Genomic DNA, 18,550 nt, shown 5'->3' with positions numbered 1-18,550 from the left:
GCACAACAAAGAATGTGCTTTCTGCGCCAACTCAGAAAGCTCAAAGTGCCCAAGGAGCTGCTGATACAGTTCTACAGAGGAATTACTGAGTCTATCATCTGCACCTCTATAACTGTCTGGTTTGGTTCTGCAACCAAACAGGACAGACACAGACTTCAGAGGATAATTGGGACTGCCGAAAAAACAATTACTACCAACCTGCCTTCAATCAAGGACCTGTATACTGCACGAGTGAAAAAGAGGGCTATGGAAATATTTACAGACCCCTCACATCTTGGACATAAATTGTTTCAGCTCCTTCCCTCAAAACAACACTATAGAGCACTGCACATCAGAACAACTAGACACAAGAACAGTTTTTTCCAAAAAGCCATCACTCTGCTAAACTCCCTCAACACTGTTCAACTATTTACAAAGTCTGCACTACTATTACTATTAATCTTCTCATCACTCCTTATCACCCCTTCCCTCCCACTTGTGACTGTATGATTGCAACTTTGTCGCTTGTATCCTTATGATTTATATTGACTGTTTCATAGTAAGATTTGATTGCTTATTGTACCCTATGATTATTATTAAGTGATGTACCTTATGATTCTTGACTCTTGATGAATGTATCTTTTCTTTTATGTATACTGAGAGCATTTGCACCAAGACAAATTCCTTGTGTGTCCAATCACACTTATTCTATTCTATTCTATTCTATTCTATTCTATTCTATTCTATTCTATTCTATTCTATTCTATTCTACTTCTTACTTTGGCTGTTGCATTAGGAATTAAAGCAACACCTGATATTTGAGTCTTGTATTAAATACTATAACATGGCCAATTATACTGAATGCATTCAGCTATATCCTTGGATAGTTGACTAACTTGTTCCATCCAGTTGCTATGTACTATTTATTATGACTTGGCTTAAAGGAATTTACAGTTAGAACTAGAATGAGAATGGGACTTTACCCAATTTTGTTCATTTATTAATTTTCTCAAACACAAAAATACACCTAAAAACAAACTGCCTTCTCCACCATACAGAAATATACATATAAACATACATACATCTACACACATGGACAATGAATTGCCTTCTCCACCATGTACACACACACACACACACACACACAAAACAAAATAAAATATAATTTTTTCCACAGAATTCAAGGTAATTATAATTTTTCGTACCATACTTCCAGTAACCAATGATATTTAGGACTATATACATTGGCTCACTATAGCACAATATATGAAACTGTGTCAGTTAAGTGGGATTTTGGCAGAATACTTTCTATGCCATCCAGCAGTCACATTCAGCAACCAAATCTGAATTATTTCATCCACTTTGCCAATCAAAATTATTCCCATAGGAAATCCAGGAGTCCCTCAGTCTTTCCTCCTTCTGATTATTTTGTAAAATGTTGAAAGGGATTTATTTTCCAGCATAAATGGAAAATATTGATGATTCATTTCTGACTTTGTCTTGGAGTAGGAAGACTGCACTGAGTACAGGACTAAAGCTTTTACATGAGGTTTTTTTTAAAAAAATTTTTTGCTTCCAATCCATAAGTTGTAAACAAATAGTTAGAATCCACATATTTCTATTTTTATGGGAAAAATGGAAAATTATCTTGGTTCTTATTTAAAAATAAATCCCACACCCATATGTTACTGAATATACAATTGAAAATTAATTTAGCTTGTTCACTTAATAAAGAATTTGCTCTTTAAAAAGTAGTCCTGAGAAGACAGATAAGAATAGAAAATCAGTAAAAGACATTCAAAGTTTAATTTAAACAAAAATGAATTTGAACATGCTGTGTTTGAACTTCATATATCCTGTTTGATATTACAGAAGTGAAAATATACAAATAACAGATTCTTCTCTTTGACTTCATGAACAGTTTCTGGCATAAGTAACAGCCTCCCTTTTTTTCTGATTTATAGAAAGGATATTATTTCTGGAAATCTCGCATTCTCTTCCTTTTGTAGAGTGGGTAATTTCACATTGGATACTGAAAAAATCAGAAGGGTACAACTCAAAATGAAGAAACAAAGTTTTTCTTTTATTGTGAATCAGATCATTGTTCAATATGATTCAACAATGTTCTCTAAGCTCATTGAGTTATTGCCAATTTTTCTGCATAATTGAACTTGCTGTCTTGAGGGAGCAAAACCTCCAGGAAATTGGAGTATAGTATTTGGCACAATATCCAGTGCTGTCTTGCTAAGAGATTTACCCATTCTGTGTATGCCAGTCAATGCAATAAATTACTGTTGGCAAGAGTTTGGTTCTCTCCCTACTTCCTGTCCATTATCTCAATCATTTCTTTGGTAGCTGGTCAGACCTCATTTCTGTTTAGATCATATCATGTGCCATCCTTCATGTGTTCTTTTCTCTTTTCTCCCCTTTTTCTCGAGATGATGTTTATGAAGATCAGAGTGTTCCTAGGCCAGATTAGGGGGGGGGGGGAAATGCTTCCCTTGTAGATATAGGGTAAGGAGAAAACTGAACAGAAAAATATCTGCTTTATGGGCATTTCTGTTTCAAATGGCTTTTTCTAAACACAATAATTGAAGTGATTATTAATTAAATCCTCATCTTGTTTCAGATGGCTTGAGAACGCTGTGGCTACACCTAGGCATGAACTTATTTGTTGAAATGATTTGTATAGTTGCTCATCGCAGTAATAGTTGTGGGCATCATGCAAAGATTAAAACCCTCATAATAATAAGTAACCCATGATGCCAAGGGGTAAAACAATAACTCCCAAAACAACAAGCCACATCCCCCAGACAACTCATCTAACTTTATTTGTCCAAATGCCTGAGAAACAGCCATGTCTTCTATTCCTTATGAAAGGATAGCAGTGTTGAAGCCATCTGGATCTTTGAAGGTGTCTTTCCAAGGAACAGATGCAGCTACAGACAAGACATCATCCCAGGGTCCAAAAACATATCATTGTTTGATGAAAGGAGCCCATAGCACACTCTCCTTGCTGGACCTGGTGGAGTGGGTGAAACTATAGGCAATTAGTGATTCCTCCACAAATATCCTGATCTGATGGCATATAAGATGTAAATATGGTGATAACATGAACATAACTGGTTTCCTTTGTAATGTCATCTATATCTATTTATTTCACTTCATTTCATTCACTTGAATACTTTTCACCAGAGTCTCAAAGGATTTTATATAAAGGTTAAGCATCACCACTCTACAATTTCTGCTTCACTAGATTGAATGAGACTCAATAAAGAACTCAGGAAAATACCTTGCACAACAAAATCCAGAATAAAATTGTTGATGATTTTGATAGGCTCGCATTTCACAGAACACTATAATTGGACTTCAGTTGTGTTATAGTGATCATTACATTCGGCTATGGTTTTTTGTTTTTTTGTTAAAAACAATGTGTTTCCATCCAGCTATGTGTGGCCAAAGTTTGTGGGCTTATTTTTAAAGATATAAGTTTTTGAAAAAGAAGGTATTTCTAAACCCATGTAGAATATCTTTCTTCCTGGCTGCCAAGTAGGGTAATTTTATGGCTTTTCAGTATGTTGCAAATATTGACGGTGCTTGATTGTCCCCCGTTGTTCACTGAAATAGCTTACTGTAAAGCTCAACCCTACAACTGTAATTAAAAAGCATCTCATTCAAAATAAGCAACCAGGTTGAGAGAACTCTGCCTGAAACAAAGAGCAACCACTATTTTGCCCATTCATCTTATAAATAGAAATTAATTTCCCTGCTTGCTAGTCATAGATCACTTCTGTTGTGACTTTGGGGCCCGACTTTAGTGTACAGGGTAGGTGCAGGATTCTGATACAGTAAAAAAAAAGAAAAGAAAAGAAAACAGATAATTTATTGAGAAAGAGAAAATGAGCTCTTCAACCTTCTGTGTGTTTCCTGCCATGCTGTAAAATGTACTTCGATTTTGTTATAATGATCATTGTCTTCTGCAGCATTTTATAATTGTGTTTCAGATCTTTGAAGCTGTCTGTGGTTGCAAACCTGTTCATTAAATTGACCATATGAGGGGGTTGGGGAATCTTGTTTTTCTAACCTAACCACTCAATATTACATGAATCTCTCTTTTGTTAAAAAAAATAATAATAATCAAGGCTTAATGTAATATTTTCATATGAAGGGCTTAAGCTATTTATTCACATAAATAGCTTAAGCCCTTCATATGAAAATGCTACAATCAACCCTTTGAATTTAAAAGGGAGATTTTTATGGAACAAAGTTAATTGTTGGCACAAAAAGACTATGATATTTATTATTCCTTTTAGAACTGATCTCCCCCAATTTATTTCCATGATGAAAATGGTTGGGAATCTAGAAACAGTGGCTGTCACTAACAAAATGATGAATCCCAGTTCACTGACTCTCTGCTCCCTACTCACCGAAGTTATGTCTTGTGCATTTGTGTGCAGATGTTGAGTTTTCCTCATTTTGTGAGATAAATAAACCCTTTGGAGCGTTGTCTGGAGTTTGGACTGCCTTGGTGCTGGCTGGGTAGAATGAAAAGGTTTGAAAGAAACTTCTATAGGTTTGCAAATTTGGATTGTACAGAAATGCAGGGTGAAATACTTACCTTCTCTGACAGAGGAACCTCAAAAGAAGGCAGGAGTTTCATTCATCATACTCAGCCTGCACAGTCTCCACAATAAATGCTACAGGTGGGCTTTTATCTTTGGCAGATGTCCTCTCCCAGGAATATTGTAACAGGTGTTGTTGGCTAGAAAAATGCTTTTATAGAAATGGAAGGAAACAACACTCAATGGCTGTGCAACTGTTCAACAGCCCATGAATAGGAGTGACTACTACAGATGGTTTATTTATGATTGTAGTGGCAAGCTCCCAATTAGACTTCTTATCCAATTTGTGGCCATTACCAAGGGCTCAGACCAGAAGAAAAAATAGAATACATTAAGTGTCATTTTCTCTTAAGTATTAATCTTAGGTATTTGCAAAGTCAGCCTTAGCATTTAATAGAAGAAAGTACTAAATAGAGTATGTGTGTATGGGGAGCTACAGTAACTCTCTATTATTGGTTCTATGGTCACTCTCTCTCCTTCACACATCCCTCCATTTTGAAGAAGGAGACTCTTTAATCACAAATGTTTTTAACATCTCCTAAGCTAGTGTCTCTAGGACCCTCTGGATCATACAAGAACTTTTCTCACCTTTTTATGACCCTTGCTTCAGGGTAAGATCAGGGCAACTGAATGGGGCTGAGCATTTACTGGCCAGATACCCTTCCTGACACCTACGTGAAGTTTGCAGCAGATATTTTCTCTCTGTGCCCTGATAGAGAAACATCTGTCACTGCCTAGGAGTGAACTCTCAACTCTCCAAGTGGACAGGTAAGCAGCTTTACATTTAGGCCACCACGGCGCTCGATCATGCAAAAACATGACCAATATCAAAATAAGATGCTATTTGGTTTCTTGATATGGCACAGAAGAAGATGCTATCTTGCCTTTGCTTAGAGAAGCAATGTATTTTTGTATAGCCTAGGTCACAGACCACATCAGATAAGGTCAAAGGGCTGGACCAAGGGTAGAAATGGATATCAAAAAGTATTTCATTCTAGTAGAATGGTAGATTCCCGCTAAGAGAAATCCGAGCCGTTTTTCCATATTCCCATTCTCCTTCCTATGATACAAGTGAACCTAGAAATAAAAGCAAAGAAAGAAATTGCAGTCAAAAAACTGGGTGAGTGAGGCAGATAAGACACAGCAAAAACCTTTGTTTGAAATACTGTAGCACAATATATACTATGTATATTTTGTTAAGCTGAGGCCACAGTTTGTATTAAACATCACTGGCCTCCTACACAGCAGGCAAAGGATATGTCTTCTTTTTCATTGTACTTTTTTTCTCTTCAACAACCTCCTTAGCTTTCCTGTATTCCATTAATTCTAAAGGAAAGACCAAGAAAAAAGTACTTCTAAGGGTCGTTTTTGGTAGCCATAGCATTGTGTTCTGCAGTGGTAGAAAGTTGTCCCTGAAAATTTTTTGGACAATGTCAGTTTCTCCCATAGAAATTGAAGTTGACCCTCCTACTTCTTTGTCTAATGAGCGACTAGTGAAGAATCTGGGAAAATGATCAGTATCCAACCTTCTCTCTTTCTCCTCACCTTCCAGATTGCGACCAGAGCTTAAAAAGCAGTAATATGTTCCTTGCTTATCTACTGGGTGAAAAGGAATAGAAAAAGAGGCTTCTGCGACTTTGAAAATCAAGTTAAGAGTTTCAGATAATAAAGCTGAAGGCCAGAGTCTGACTATCATGTCCTGAGAGACAAAAGTAATTCACTTTTTTGTTCCCCAAATATATTATTTTCCTCTCTTGGTAATCCTAAATAAATCCTCTTCTCTTTTTGAAGACATGTGTCAAGCTAAGAATAGAAACATAAGACCCTTTTGGTAATAATTTGGTAATCTGAGCTTTTAAAAGAAGAGGGCAATTGGATACTCCAGTCTAAGAGAGAGCTTGAGAATTGATGCTGGTATTGACCAGTTCTTTCTTGATAACATGCTGATCCATCAATATTAATAAAATGCGGGTGAAGATTGATCAGAGACTAGATGACAAGGGAAAAAGGAAAACATGCATGCAGATCCATTTTTTTAATTTCAGAGATATTTTAATCCATTATCATGTCAGCATGCAATATGTTTATGGGGGCAACGAACACTTGATGGGGAAATGCAATTTGGGTTAGTAGTTTATGTAGGCAACCTAAAAAAAATGCACTTAGTTGATTTGTGCTCTTAGAAATAGTTCAGGCCTTCTTAAGAAACTCACTGAAAGCATAAGCAGTTCTCAACTTACAACAGTTCTTTTAGTGACCATTCAAAGTTACAACGGCCCTGAAACAGTGGCTAGAAAAATATATGCACAATACTGAAAGAAGGAAAGAACACTGCCAGAAATAGAGATAATAAGGACAATTATGGCCTGTGCAGAACCAGACAGGTTAATTCTAGAATTAAAAAATAAGGGGGAATCTGAGTACTATGAAACATGGAATAAATTTTATCAGTGGTTGCATTAGAAGAAGGCAAGGTAGAAACATAAGTAGCTATGATAATTAGAATGATTAGTAATAATAATAGTTAGTAAACAGGAAGATTATAAATGGTGAATTAAAATTTATATTTTATATTTTGTTTATATTTCCCAAATGCCATCACTCTGCTAAATAAATAATTCCCTCAGCGCTGTCCAATTATTTACAAAGTCTGAGCTACTATTACTATTAATCTCCTCATCACTCCTTATTGCCCATCCCCTCCCACTTGTGACTGTATGACTGTAACTTTGTCACTTGTATCCTTACGATTTATATTGACTGTTTCCTAGTATGATTTGATTGCTTATTGTACCCTATGACTATTATTAAGTGTTGTACCTGATGATTCTTGACTCTTGACAAATGTATCTTTTCTTTTATGTACACCGAGGGCATTTGCACCAAGACAAATTCTTTGTGTGTCCAATCACACTTGGCCAATAAAGAATTCTATTCTATTCTATTCTATTCTATTCTATTCTATTCTATTCTATTCTATTCTATTCTATTCTATTCTATTCTATTCTATTCTATTCTATCCTCTCCTCTCCTCTCCTCTCCTCTGTATATTCTATTCTATTCTATTCTATTCTATTCTATTCTATTTACACACACACACACACACACACACACACTTTTTCAGTGTCCCAGGATCGCATGAACACGTTTTGTGATCTTCAAACAAGCAAACTCAATGGAGAAGCCAGATTCAAAGACCAACCATCTTACTAACTTAACAACTTCGTTCCCTTCTTTTACACTTACTACTGTTGCAGCATCCCCATGGTCACGCAACCAGAATTTGGAATCTTGGCAACTGGCACATATTTATGATGATTGCAGAGTCCCAGGGTCATGTGATCACATTTTGTGACCTTCTGACGAGCAAAATCACTTGGGAAGTCAGATTCTCTTAGCAACGATGTTTCTAACTTAACAACTGCAATGATTCACTTAACAACACTGGCCTAGAAAAGTCATAAAATGGGCCAAAACTCCCTTAATAAATATGTCATTTAGCAACAGGAATTTTGGGCTCAGTTATGGTCATAAGTGAAGGATTTTTCTTCTGGGTATTGTTGCTGATAAATGCAGTATTGTTTTATTCAGTAATTAAAATGTCCTTTAGTCCTTTCACAAACATAAATGTCAAGGCCAAACTGGAGGTGTCAATCACTTTCTCCCAAGTTTAATAGCACTATACTGGTGGATTGTTACCTTTGATCCCTCCACCAAAAACAGCTTTTCAGAAAATGCTTTTAGTACTGTTTCTAGTTTAGTCAGTTCAAACAAACTTACAAATAATCTTCCCTATGCCCGATATCCCTTATTTCCTAATAAAGGTATTTGGGATTGTAGTACAACAGAACATTTTTCAGTATGTTTACTCAAAAGTAAATTCAAACAAGCTTTCTTTCAGGCAAACATTTGGACTACAGAACAAATGTAAGAAGTCAAATGCTCAATAAAAGCTGCCCTTTTATTCCAGTCACTCTGGAAATAGGGAATAAAAAGCAAAAATTATAGATAATTAATAGGCTGGTGCATTTCATTATATACTTTTGGAAGGCTACAATCTTATACATTCTTGCTTAAGTCCCCAAGCATTTGTTTTCAGCACAGAAACAATTGTTACAAATAATCCCTTATATTTATAAAACATATACAAAACTCTATTGATGGGGTTTGCTCATGGAGGCGTTGTATGATTGTTTAATGTGTGTGTGAAGACTGCATCTGTATTTGGCAATAGGAAGAGTGCTATTTATTTCCCTACATTAAAGGGAAAGTATCAAAAAGGAATGCAAAAACTGTAGCAGTATTAATTTGCCAGCTTCCTGGGAGAATTCTGATCACAAGGACTCAAGAGGCGACAAAGGGCAAAATTTGCAAAGCACAGTGTGGTTGCATTCTGGATATTTTTGCTGTTCAAATCATTGAGAAATGTGAGAAGTTTTATTGAATGCTTGATGAATAAGTGTATGGTAAAACAAAAAAGTCTGTGGAATTATGGAATGTTTTGTGTAAATATGGAATGGAAGGTTGATTACCAAAATCAATGAGAACTGCATAGGATAGAAATAAAGAATTATACTAAATAGTATCCTTAGAAAAGAGTTCAACCTGGAAAGTGAACAAGGATGTATGATGTCCTATTGGTTGTTTAATGAATATATGGATACAAGTCTAAGGAATACATACTTATGCTGACTTTGGAAAGCCAGGTTGGTGTAGTTTTTACAGTATCAGGATTAACCAGGACACTGTGGTTTCTAGTTCTGACTTAAACACAAAAGCAGTTGGGTGACCTTTGGCCAGTCATTTTCTTTCAGCCCTAGGGAGGAAGCATTGGAAAACCAATTTTGAAAATCTTTGCCAAGAAAATTGCAGGGTTTTGTCAGGGCAATCATCAGGAATTAATACTGAATTGATGGTACAGTCAATCAATCAATCAATCAATACCTGATATTAAAAGTATATTCATTGGGAACATGAACATATACATTGTTTCTGTGTATATAAATCTGTGTGTTGTCTGATATTAAGAGGAGACAGTTATTAAGATAATTTTAGATCTTCAAACTTCTAGGTTCTATTATATCACATGACCTAAAATGGACACCTAACATCAAAAATGTCATCAAAAAAGCACAACAAAGAATGTTCTTTCTGCACCAACTCAGAAAGCTCAAAGTGCCCAAGGAGCTGCTGGTACAGTTCTACAGAGAAATTATTGAGTCTATCATCTGCACCTCTACAACTCTCTGGTTTAGTTCTGCAACCCAACAGGACAGACACAGACTTCAGAGGATAATTAGGACAGCAGAAAAAACAATTACTACCCACCTGCCTTCAATCAAGGACCATATACTGCACGAATGAAAAAGAGGGCTATGAAAATATTTACAGACCCCTCACATCTTAGACATAAATTGTTTCAACTCCCACCCTCAAAACAACACTATAGAGCACTGCACACCAGAACAACTAGACACAAGAACAGATTTTTCCAAATGCCATCACTCTGCTAAACAAATAATTCCCTCAACACTGTTCAACTATTTACAGAGTCTGCACTACTATTACTATTAATCTTCTCATCACTCCTTTTCACCCCTACCCCCACTTGTGACTGTATGACTGTAACTTTGTTGCTTGAATCCTTATGATCTATATTGACTGTTTCCTAGTATGATTTGATTGCTTATTGTGCCCTATGACTATTGTTAAGTGTTGTACCTTATGATTCTTGACTCTTGATGAATGTATCTTTTCTTTTATGTATACTGCGAGCATTTGCACCAAGACAAATTCCTTGTGTGTCCAATCACACTTGGCCAATAAAGAATTCTAATTCTTATACTTGTGGTAAAGAAAGTCTTTATTCCTTTTCTTATTTTTTCTTATTTTCTTTCTTTTCTATTTCTGTTTTTCCTTTTTTATTCTTTTCTGCATCATCTACTCTTTATTTTTATCTTTCTTTGAGTTTGTCTTAGTTTTACTACTGTAATTATAATCTTTAATACAGTTACTATTAAAAATGAATGGATGCTAGATGAAAGTTGCTACTTCATCAGTAATTTGACTGTTATGCTTATAGGACAGCTAATTCTTAAGAGCAAGCATTTTACTTAGGTAGGTCAGTTCCTTTCCTTTCATCTCCTCTTCTAACTGAGCTTTATATGATTTTTTTTTAACCTCAATGCATTATTTATTTATTTATTTATTTCCATTGCATCCCAACTAACCATCTTGTACTGGTTCTTCAATTTTAGAACCAAGAGAAAATTTCTCAAGATAGTATAAATGTCTTCCAAGAAAAATAGAATTAACCTCTATCATGAACAATGAACAGTTTTCAGAGTAATGCTCAGATTTTAATAGATAGTTTATTCAATGAGGAACAATTTGGAAAAGAACAGAAAAAAGATTAGTGTCTGCTTTGTGAATAAAGTATTCATTAAAGATTACAATGGAATCAGTTTATAGATAAACTGTAAAAGTGATTCTCTGGTTCTCCTTTCATAGAAATCGATTATTCTCTTTTCTTGCAGGATTAAGGCAATTTAATGCAGTTGAAGTGGAATCTGGAAGCATCTGAATTGTAGAAAGAGCATTGAAAGTAAATCTCAACTTATGACCATAATGAACCCCATAACTTCAGTCATAGTGGTCATTAGTTAAGGCACCACATAAATGGATTTGATTTTTATGACCATCATAAAATATCATATTTGTTAAGGAACTTGTGGTCCTTAAGAGATATGATGGAATATTGTCCAGATTCCCAGGGAGGGAGGAAAGAGAGAGAGAGAGAGAACAGTTTACAGTTTACAGAATATATGTATTATGGTTCAAGTATTCTGTTTTAATTTAGCAAGATTTCTGTTTACAGGTGAAGAACAATAGAAGAACTGTCTCTTGGCTTTTGGATCCTGGCAGTGAACTCATTTCTGCCAGAAAATGCAAAACAAAACAAAACAAAACAAAGGTAACTGCAGGATGCTGCAACTGATTGTAAATCTGAGTTATTTGCCAAATACCTGAAATGTTATCATGTGACAGGGATGGGGGGGCAGGTGGCAGTCATAACTGTGAGGATAGCTTTTAAGTATCTGTCATACCTTTAAATGGTTGTAAGACTTGGACTACAAGTAGTGACTTTTTTTAAATTTCAGGCAGAAAGTCAGAAATTCAATTGCAGGTGCCTCCAAGTAGGCATTATGGGAAGTGTGGCATCACATGTATCATTACACCATTGTGCAAATGGTGTAGTATTCATCAATCACATTTGCATAATTTGCATGTATGCAATGATGTCTTGACATATGTGATATCAATATGACAAGATGTCACTGGGGCTAGCATTGTAAAATTTCCTACAGAAAATTATGATATGTTGTTAGCCTCTATTGAGATATCACCCTAGATAGATGACTGTCAAGAGTTAGTTGACTAGATCCACATAAACGTTATGGCTGAGTCATCTATCTTTATCTGAGTTCACCATCTACAATGGCTAGTTTAGCACAACATGCTAAGCTAAAGTTAAAGTTAAACAAACTGCATTGCCTCTTGATTTTTAATGCAAGGCATGAACCCAAAGAAAAGTTTATTCAAACTCAGTTGTGGAAGATTATAATGAAGTAAACAGTTGAGCTATTCTATTCTTGATAATTAAATAGCAGATTTTCATTATTAAGCTTAATTCCTACTAAGGGAATATAAGATAGTAAGATTCATTTGCTTACTAAATTTATATGACCACCTAGCTAATGAATGTGACTCTGGGTGGCTGACAATTAAAAAAGAGTTGGAAAAACAATAAACATGACCAAAATTAAAAACAGTAAAAATAGTGTCAAATAGCCAAGAATGCTCATTAACACTCGGACTAACTATGAAATCGACTCACCCAAACTGTCAATGGTTAGTATAATGGATTACACCAGGAAAGAATAATAGAGCAGATAAAAAGAAACTAATTCAAAAAGAAATTAATTCAGAAATAGTTTACAGAGAAAAAAAGGAAAAGAGAAAAAAAAAGATAGGAAGCACAAACATCAATGAGAAGTAGACAGCAAACAAATAATTGCTAAAAAAAAAAACCAACAACCTCAAATGAGAATGCAAAACATGGTGTGTTGTTGAACACCAAGGTTATTTTGCATATTTTGTAGTTTTAAGCTGCTGTTTTATTTGGATTATTATACTTTAGTTTTGTGTTGTAGTGTAATATTTTAAAGGGTCTATAAGTCACCTTGGAAAGTTTTGTTCTGAAGAACAACATATTTACAAATAAATAAGCCCTCTTGGTAGATAGTTGCTCTCACTGATTATAATTGGGCTCCAGCTTTAATCAGCAACTTTTTGCATTAAATTAAATTGCATTGAATTAGTTCATTAAGTTACCCATGCAAGTTAGTTGTTACTGAATTAGGTTGTGGGAAGAAATCTGTAAATTAATTGTAGCTTGCAATTCCAAAGAGAACAAAAATGACAGAAAGTCCTTCATTAGGTGTCAGATATTAACATCTATTTCTTACTTGAGGGGAAGTTAGAAACTGAAACCAGAAAAGGGTACCACATTCTATCCATTATATTGTATGCATATGTCTGTGTATGGATCATGGGAATTATCTTGGATAAAAAGTATGAACTTTTTCAAAAGTGTAGAATCAGGCTAGTATACAAGGTGGGGGAAAAATGGGCTGATATTTTGGATTCCAGCTATCTGTTTCTTCATTTTGCCCATTCTCCTCAAGGAGATTGCTTCACAAAAAATATATTTTCTTTTCTGCTTTCTGTTCTTCCTTTCTGCCTCCCTCCTCCATATCAAACAGACCCTTCAGTTTGGATAGACATCCATGTAATCATATAAGTAGCAATTAATAGTCAAAGGCAGAGAGCACAAAAAAGTTAGAATTAATCAATTGCCATTTTGCTCCATTCTCCAAGTCATTTGTGTTACTCCATATGAAAGTGAAGTATGTATATTGCTTAGGATTTTAGATTATAATTAGAGCATGAGGTGGTATATCTTTGGCATCAGAAATGCCTCTGTTTTTTAGGAATAACTTCTGCCCACCCAGCTATCCCCTGAATAGAACATTAATAGAAGGAAGGCAGGAAGGCAGGAAGGCAGGCAGGAAGGAAGGAAGGAAGGAAGGAAGCATACAAAGCATACAAAGTAGGTGAAGATAAAATATGAAATCAGTAATTAGAGGTCATGGTTGAAAATTGTAATAAGCCAGATCCTCTTCATCTGCTTCAGAAGTATGGACAGTTTCTTCCCAAAATATTATATTCAGTTAATTCAAACATGGAACCCTCCAGATATTATTTAGCTAAACCAATAATACCATTAACCAACATAGCCATGTAGTGTGAGGAATGTGTAAAAAAACATTTTAGCAAATATGGAGGTATGTGGATGTTTGTGGAAAATAATCTGTCAGGGGTAGAATAGAAGCCAAAAGTGTAGACATCAAAGAACAACAAAAATATGCATCATTGAATCAAACAAACACATGGTAAGTATTTGAGAAGATGTAGAACTACATAAGCCTATATCTTTCCTCTTCTGAAGGACAATTGTGGGGATGGACTATAGAGGTTACCTAATCCAATACTTTGCTCAACGCAAGATGTCTTAGAACTGTTAAAAGTCTATGGAGATTCTCAGTCATCTAGGTCATGGTTGTCCCAAATGTGTTTTTTTGCCCCAGGTGGCAAATGGACTTTCTTGTTTTTTCTTTGAAGATGTTTCACTTCTCATCCAAGACACTTGTTCAACTCTGTTTAGATGGTGGGGAATGGAAGAGTTTATATTCCTTTCAGACAGCTGGTCATTTGCATTTTTAGAGAGTCCAGTTGCCTCTTGAAAAAGCACCTTTGGGTCTCAGAACTGTTAGAAGATTATCTATTAGAAGAACTACAGCTCACAGAGACTGAATCAGCATTATCCATTTGAGAGATTGTACTAGACCAGGGTGGGCAACCACGGCCCGAGGGCCACATCCGGCCCGTTGGTCTTTTTAATCCAGCCCGCAAGATTGGTACAGAATTAAGGTTTGATGTGAATGATTGAATTATTGCATTCATTTGATTTTGACTTGTAAAGACAGGCATTTCGACACCAGGTAGCGGCCCATCTGTCAAATTTTAAAAGTCAATGAGGCCCCCGAGCCAAAAAGTTTGCCCACCCCTGTACTAGACTGTTCATCTTTGCAAACTATTTTAATACATAATTAGTTTTATATGTTCACATAACATTAGTAGTAGTCCAGACTCCAGAAGGGAGAGGGTGGAATTCCAGAGAAATAAGAAGCAGCTCAGTTCAGATAGCTTTTATGTAAGAAAGTGGGTGAAGACAGTCCCTCCCTATTAGTTTTCTGAGTATATGCTTGATGTACATGGTATAGTGATTCAGTTTGGCAAGATTCTGTCCATAGGTTTAGAACAATGAAGGAATTTGCTTGGAATACTATGTGTCTTTCTTGGTTTTGGGGCTTGACATACATTTAAGCCCATTCCCATGGATTTCCTTGGAAGAATTTCTATTTGTTTCTCTTCTAGTGAATATCTTGGCTTGTAATATATCCAAATATAGCTTCTGTAGAAAGCCAAAGATAATGCTAGATAAAGGAGTAGGAACAAATGCTTTGAAACAGACAATTTGTGTTTTTTAAAAAAAATTGGAATTCACTCTTTGTACTTATTTCTATCTCTTAAGCTTAGTCTATATAGAAGAAAATGATCAAATTGTTAAAATTACTACTGAACTAGATGCGTGTAATTATAATTGCATGCCTCATTCCATAGGTTCATGAGGGACAAAATGTCCTTGTTGACTTGCTGCTGATCTTCAGCGATAATGTTCTTGATAAAGGAAAAAAAATACTTTTTAGAGCATCTTTCACAACCCTAAAACAAGAGAAATGTATTTAGATGACCAATATATGTTCTAAGAAGCATTTTGAATTTTGCAGATAGCAATTAACAAATAGAATGTTGGCAGTTTAATTCATACTACAGGGCATAAGTTCAGGATAAAAATGCTGTTTTGTATTTCTCTTTCAGTAGCCTAATTTGCAGGGGAAAATACAAATGGTAACACAGAGCTTTAACATTAAAGCTATATTGTTTGGTCAGCTTTTACTGAAAGACACACCCAGGTCATGGCTGCAAACTCAGCTGAAGCGCTTTCTGCTTATCTGGATAGTCTACTTACTCCAAATATGTAAACCAGCTACCCATAAATTCAGAGTGGACCCTAGTTTGTCATGAGAGAAAGAAGATTAGCTGCATTCCAGAAAATAGCAGATGTACACCATATAGCAAACAGTTTTACTCATCTGATGATCCAAGATCTCCATAGAGCCAAGGGCTTAATTATATTCCTCCTTTGCCAAAGAAAGAAAATAAAGTATTCCGTATTTTTTCTCCAATCATTCAGACTAACAGAGAAGGAATTACTTTTGGAGCAAGTAGGAAAGGAAAAGAGAAGTTTTTGTTTATTTGGTCTTAGCTCTTTGTATTTAGCTTAATCAGTGAGGCTTACATATGTAGAACAAAGCAACAGGGTTTATCCCTAGGCTGTTAAGCAGCCCCCACACACAACTCTCATATTAAGAAATGTCCAAGATATGTTCTACCTATCTGTGCCCCCATTTTTTCCATAGTGTATTTTTTTTCCCTTTAGGGCTTTAGCAGAATCTAGGCCACTGCTAGGAAGAGAAGAATAGACATGATGGCAATGTATGGATAACTAGCACATAATTGCTTTCTTGGTTGATGAGTGGAAAGCGGAAGAGGTACAATTGGTGGACCCTTCAGAAGTGGCACAATGTATCATCAGTGGGACAATAAAAGGAAGATGACCAAAGAGTCAGGAGCAGGGATAAAGAAGAAGAGGAGAAAGTGGCAGGAAGAGAGGAAACTTTGCCCAGGGTTCCCTCAAATTTGGCAGCTCCCTTGATCTTAATCTTGAAGTGAGCAAGAAAGCTCTAACAAGCTAGGAATTGGTAACTCTTTCTAGCTGGTGTAAATGATTCCAAATGAGACACACTTAAATGAGAACAGAAGTAGATTTTATTGCACATAAAAGCCTTCTATCTTTTTGTAGGAAGGAAAATGAGTTTGATTACAAGGGTGCTGCCTGGTTAGGAAACTCAACTCTGGAGCATATATAGATGTGAATCTCAATGTCCCATATCTATGAAGATTCTCAGTCATCCAGGTCATGGTCGTCCTAAAGGTGCTTTTTCAACCCAGAGCTGAAGAAGATTCTTGGATGAGAAGTGAAACATCTTCAAAGAAAAACCACAAAATCCAATTGGCTCTTGTAAAAGCACCTTTGGGACTCAATGTCCCATATGATTTTCTAAACTGAACATCTTAAAACCATGTGATTTAACATTATTCTTCTTGTTTATTCTTATTTAAAATAATCATTTACAACAGTGGTCCTCAATCTTTTCTTCACCACGGACTCCCTTAAAAAAACCTTTTATGGCCACAGACCATGGCCATAGATGACCAAGTCTTAACTCAAGATTTAAATCATAACATTTCTTCAAACCTTCTTCAGACATTGCAGGCCCCCAGGGTCCACAGACCACAGGTTGAGAATTGCTGATTTGCAAGACAATAACTATCTGTGTTATGCATGCAAATTTTGTAACTATCATTCATTGAATGTGGTCATTTCCACAAAATCTGGAATTTAGTACATTCCTCCCCCTTAGGAGATTTAAACTGACTTCCAAGTGAACTTTTAATCCTAAGTGACACAATCAAGATCACCAGGGTATATGTAGGATGGTGTGATGTCCTTTGTAGAATCATCCATCTGACAGCCTAAATATACAACATAAAACTAGCCTGAATTATTGGGAAAGAAAATGCACCCAAGGTTTAATCAATAACTATATTTCAATTTAGGTACCTCATTTGAAGTGAGAAAAAATTGTGCACTTTCAGCCAAGAAAATTTGTCTTAAGTGTTTTTTTTTATATAATGGAAAGAGAAAAGGTACAAATATTTTCTCTAACATATCTAGGCCAAGTGTGTTGGAATTCTGTAGCTCAAGAGCTGTACCAATACCATTTTAATGAACAAATTTCTTTTGTTCTGAATGTTGTTACTCTAGTGACTTCTTGCAGTTTTCATGGACACTTAGTTTGGAATTGCTGATCTGTGAAGACTTGTCCCAATAACAATGACACAGTGGCCTTGATGGCCCAGTGACAATCTGAGCCAATGTTTCCTCAATTTATTCTGATAATCTGGTTATTTGCTTACTATATTAACTTTGTGCTTTCCTTATTGCTTTCGGTTGACTTTCTTTAAGAGCTGTAACTCTTGAGGCTGCAGTGGCTGCAGTGGGGGAGTGGATGGTTTTGCCCGCACAACTTAGCTCCTGTGCATGCATAAATGAGCCTTCATGCACTTGCCCACCGCTTGCATGGCCCAGTTCACAATAGGCTACATTCCAGTATTAGTCCACAGTCCAGGGTTTGGAAAACCCTGTTTTAGACTGTAGGGGACCCAAGAAAAAGAACAGCCCGAAAACAAATGTAGGGAATTATCACTTCCAAAAAGTCCTCCACATAATTTTTCTAACTGCCTTTCTTTTGATATTTCTCTTGTTCATCTTAGGAAAAAGGTAGGCAAACCTTTGAAGCCCATAAGCAGATTTAAGATTTTGAAATCTTAATCTTAAAAATTTTGATTTTTACGCATATTCACAAAACATCCACTTATCAAGGGGTAAAAGGTAATTTGGCAATGATAGATCCTGCTATCACAGCTAATCTAATATCTTACACAATTGTTCCTATTAAACAATTCCCTTCTCCTTTGCCAGTCCATGATTTTCCCTCATCTTTATCCAAGCAGCATTATGAATTTTCTTGAATGGTTTTTTATTATTCCTATTATAATTTTAATGCTAAGAAACATAC

Source organism: Notechis scutatus, chromosome 9 (genome assembly GCF_049901735.1).
Source record: "Notechis scutatus isolate UNSWTSFEM ecotype Mainland chromosome 9, rNotScu1.2, whole genome shotgun sequence".
NCBI lineage: Eukaryota > Metazoa > Chordata > Lepidosauria > Squamata > Elapidae > Notechis > Notechis scutatus.
This window is presented reverse-complemented; position numbering follows the sequence as displayed.